Source organism: Sapajus apella, unplaced genomic scaffold (genome assembly GCF_009761245.1).
Source record: "Sapajus apella isolate SASKATOON/1434 unplaced genomic scaffold, GSC_monkey_1.0 scaffold88, whole genome shotgun sequence".
In the NCBI taxonomy this organism is placed as follows: domain Eukaryota; kingdom Metazoa; phylum Chordata; class Mammalia; order Primates; family Cebidae; genus Sapajus; species Sapajus apella.
Window position 1 is genome coordinate 7,823,276 of NW_022437028.1, and position 5,041 is coordinate 7,828,316.

The window sequence follows — 5,041 nt, forward strand, 5'->3', positions numbered from 1 at the left end:
AAAAAAATTAAAAAATTAAAAAAAATAAAAATGCCGAGTGCGGTGGTTCACGTCTGTAATCCCAGCACTTTGGGAGGCCAAGGCAGGCAGATTACTAGGTCAGGAGTTTGAAACCAGCCTGGCCAACATGGTGAAACCCCTTCTCTACTAAAAATACAAAAATTAGCCAGGCATGGTGGCAGGCGCCTGAAATCCTAATTACTCAGGAGGCTGAGGCAGGAGAATTGCTTGAACACAGGAGGTGGAGGTTGCAGTGAGCTGAGATCATGCCTCAGCCTCTTGAGTAGCTGAGATTACAGGCACCCGCCACTGAGTCCAGCAAATTTTTTTGTATTTTTAGTAGAGACGGTGTTTCACCACACTGCCCAGGATAATCTCGATCTCCTGACCTCGTGATCCACCCACCTCAGCCTCCCAAAGTGCTGGGATTACAGGCTTGAGCCAGCACACCTGGCCAAAGCCCCGTCTTTTAAAAAAGCAAAAAAAGCAATAGCGTTTGCGTTAGGAGCTCAGCCTGTCGCTTTCTTTCAGGGCTATTCTTCCCTGCCACCCTCCATATGGCCACCAGAGGGCTGTCTCTACAGAGAAGGCAAATCTGTCCCTCTCTTGCTTGAGGTCCTGGGGCTAGCCAGCCTCTGCCAACAGGCTGGGTCCAAGGTGCAGCCCCACCCAGTGCAGACAACCAAGAACTGCTTGTTCTTGCAAATCAGGCTGTGTCTCAGCCCCGGGCTTTACTCAGGCTGTCCCCTCCCACCTGAGGGACCCAGCCCTCTTTATCTGGAAGGGGATCTTTGAGATTCGGTGTAGGTTCTAGTTCCAAGACACCTTCCCTGACCTGCCAATCTGCCAGGCTGGTTCAGGGTCCTCCTTGCCATCCCCCTAAAGATCGATCAAGACCTTCTCCAAAGACAAAAAAAAAAAAAAAAAAAAAGAAAGAAAGAAAGAAAAAAGAAGACCTTCTCCGGCCTGGCCAACATGGCGAAAACGCGTCTCTACTAAAAATACAAAAATTAGCTGGGTGTGGTTGCAGGTACCCATAATCCCAGCTACTTGAGAGGCTGAGGACTGAGGCAGGAGAATCACTTGAACCCGGGAGGCAGAGGTTGCAGTGAGCTGAGATGGCACTGCTGCATTCCAGCCTGGACGACAGTGAGACTCCATCTCAAAGAAAAATAAAAAGATCTATTATGACCTTCTCTGATTTTTTTTTTTTTTCTTTGTTTTGACACAGGGTCTAGCTTGTCACCCAGGCTGGAATGCAACGGCTCCATCATGTTGCCCAGGCTGGTCTTGAGCTCCTGGGCTCTAGCAATCCTCCCACCCACCTCGGCCTCCAAAAGTGCCAGGATTACAGGTGTGAGCCACCGCACCTGGCCCTCTGTGTTGCTTTAAAAGCTGTTTTAAAACAGCAATTTATCCAAAAATTAAATAACTTGAGCATCAGTAAGAAAGGCAACTGCACTGGACTACAACACATTTCAATCCATGGGTTCTCTTTTTTTTTTTTTTTTTTTTTTTTGGAAAAAAATCTGGCTGTGTCGACCAGGCTGTAGTGCAATGGCACAATCTCGGCTCATTGCAACCTCCGCCTCCCGGGTTCAAGCAATTCTCCCGCCTCAGCCTCCCAAGTAGCTGGGACTACATCATGCACCACCACAACCCAGCTAATTTTGATATTTTTTGTAGAGGCAAGGTTTCATCCTGTTGGCCAGGCTGGTCTCAAAATCCTGGCCTGAAGCAATCCACCTGCTTTGGCCTTCCAAAGTGCTGGGATTACAAGCATGAGTCACCATGCCCAGCCAACAAGAGCGAAGAGCCTGACCAACATGGTGAAACCCCATCTCTACTAAAAATACAAAATTAGCTGGCAGTGGTGGTACGTGCCTATAATCCCAGCCACTCGGGAGGCTGAGGCAGGAGAATCGCTTGAACCCGGGAGGCAGAAGTTGCAGTGAGCCGAGATTGCACCATGGCACTCCAGCCTGGGTGACAAGAGTGAAACTCTGTCTCAAAAAAAAAAGAAAAAATATATGTGTGTGTATATATATATCTCAAAGTTTTGGAATCTAGGACGCCCGAGATCAAAGCACCAGCCGAAATGGCGTCTGGAGAGGGTTCGCTTCATCATGGGTGTCATCTTCTCACTCTGACCTCACATGGAGAAGGGAGGAGGGTCTCTCTCAGGTGTCTTTTTTAAGGGCGCTGTGCTATTATCTGTATACCCATTTATAGATCCTATATATGGGTCCGAGGTTCTTGGCTCATAACTCCGAAAGCCCTTGTTATTTCCTAAGTAACTAAAACAATCAGCCCTTCTCTTGTTAGAGTATTTGGCCTATGTCCTCAATTCCCCAAGCAACTTCAGAACAGCTTCAGATCGATAACAGTGAAAGGCGGTCTTTTGTTAGAACATGGGGGCACTTTTGGCCTCAGAAGCAGGCTTCAGAAAACACAGTCTCTCTCTCTCTGACCTCCTCCTGGCCTCCTCTCTCCTGCTCCTTTTTCTCCCCAAGGCAGGCCATAGAAACTAAAAATAACTGGAATCTTCCCCTGCCGTTCTGTCTGAAGCTGGTTATTAAGAGATGCTCTGACCTACCTCGTCTGATTGTGGGTCATGAGACCCTCATTTCAGAAGGGGTCCTGCCCCATCCCCCAGAGAAAGGAGCAGTACACAGAGAGCGGCCGAGGAGAATCTGAACAGACAGGCCTGGCTGGGTTTCCCCAATTGGTCTTTTTTTTTTTTCCTTTTTTTGAGACGGACTCTTGCTCTGTCGCCCATGGTGGAGTGCAGTGGCACCTGCACTCCAGCTCACTGCAACCTCCACCTCCCAGGTTCAAACGATTCTCCTGCCTCAGTCTCCTGAGTAGCTGGGACTACATGCCCGGCTAATTTTTGTATTTTTAGTAGAGAGATGGGGTTTCACCATATTGGCCAGGCTGATCTCAAACTCCTGACCTTGTGATTGGCCCTCCTCGGCCTCCCAAAGTGCTGGAATTACAGGCGTGAGCCACCCACCGCACCCGGCCTCCCCAATGAGTCTATTAGTATTAGGCCGGTTGCACCCTTTTGTCCAATCACATTTCCACACAGGTGTCAATCATGCCTATCCAAGAAACCCTCTGTAAAAGGCCCAAGAGGACTGGGGTTGGACGTGAAGGTGTGGCAGTTCTGGCAGAGTGGTGCACTCTGGGAGGACATAGAGTTCCAAACCCCACTCCCCATGCCTCACCCTAGGCATGTCTTCATCTGTATAGTTTTTTTTTTTTTTTTTTTTCCTGAGACAGGGTCTCATTCCGTCATGCAGTCTGGAATGCAGCCTCCGCTTCCCCAGTTCAATCAATCCTCCCACCTCAGCCTCCCAAGTATGCTGGGATTACAGGCATACACCACCATGCCTGGTTAATTTTTGGTTTTTGTTTGTTTGTTTGTTTGAGATGAAGTCTCGCTGTGTGACCCAGGCTGAAGTGCAGTGGCACGATCTCAGCTCACTGCAACCTCTGCCTCCCGGGTTCAAGCAATTCTCTGCCTCAGCCTCCCACCCTCATAAGTAGCTGGGATTACAGGCACCTGCCACCATGCCAGGCTAAATTTTGTATTTTTAGTAGAGACAGGGTTTCTCTATCTTGGCCAGGCTGGTTTTGAGCTCCTGATCTTGTGAACCACTTCGGCCACCAAAAGTGCTGGGATTACAGGTGTGCATTACCTCACCTGGCCAATTTTTGTATTTTTAATAGAGATAGGGTTTGGCCATGTTGGCCGGGCTGGTCTCGAACTCCTGGCCTCAAGTGATCTGCCTGCCTTGGCCTCTCAAAGGGTTGGGATTACAGGCATGAGCCCAGCGCTGTTTGTTTGTTTGCTTTTGTTTTTGAGACAGGCTCTCACTTTGTTGCTCAGGCTGGAGTGCAGTGGTGCGATCACAGCTCACTGCAACCTCTGCCTCCCCTACCCAAGTGATCCTCCTGCTTCAGCCTCTCAAGTAGCTGGGACTACAGGCTTGCACCATGCCTGGATAATTTGTTTGTTTGTTTGCTTTTGAGATGGAGTCCTGCTCTGTCGACCAGGCTGGAGTGCAATGGCGCAATTTTGGCTCACTGCAACCTCCAACTCCCAGGTTTAAGCAATTCTCCTCTTGCCTCAGCCTCCCGAGTAGCTGGGATTACAGGCGACTGCCATAACGCCAGCTAATTTTTTTGTATTTTTAATAGAGACAGGGTTTCTCCATGTTGTCCAGGCTGGTCTCAAACTCATGACCTCAGGTGATGCGCCCGCCTCAACCTCTTAAAGTGCTGGGATTACAGGCGTGAGCCACCACGCCTGGCTGAGACAGGGTTTCACCATGTTGAACAAGCTGGGCTCGAACTCCTGAGCTCAAGAAACTGTTCTTCCTTGGCCTCCCAAAGTGCTAGGGTTGCTGACTTGAGCCACTGCCTCTGGCCAATCTGTATCTTTTTAAATTATTATTATTTTAGTTTATTTCTTTCTAGAGATGGGGGTCTTGCTATCTTGCCCAAGCTGGTCTGGAACTCCTGGCCTCAAGCAGTCCTCCCACCTCAGCTTCCCAAAGTGCTGAGATTACAGGCACGAGTCACCGCACCTGGCCCATCTGTACCCTTTGTAATATCCTTTATAATCAACATGCGAATATAAGTGAGTTATTCCCTGAGTTCTGTGAGCTGCTCTAGCAAATTAATGGAACCCATCGGGGGGTCGTGGAACTCCCAGTATGTAGCCAGTCAGTCAGAGAGCAGGTAGAATAACCTGAGGCTTGTGAGTGGCGTTGGGAGTGGGGGGCAGTCTTGTGGGACTGAGCCTCCACCTGTGGGATCTGTCGCGACCTCCAGGTAGTGTCCAGATTGAACTGGGTTGAAAGTCACCCAGCTGCAGAATTGATTGCTTGCTTGGTGTTTGGCAGAAAAGCCCACACATTTGGCTACAGGAGTCTTTTTTTTTTTCCTTTTTCTTTCCTTCCTTTTTCTTTCCTTTCTTTTTCCATTTCCTTCCTTCCTTCCTTCCTTCCTTCCTTCCTTCCTTCCTTCCTTC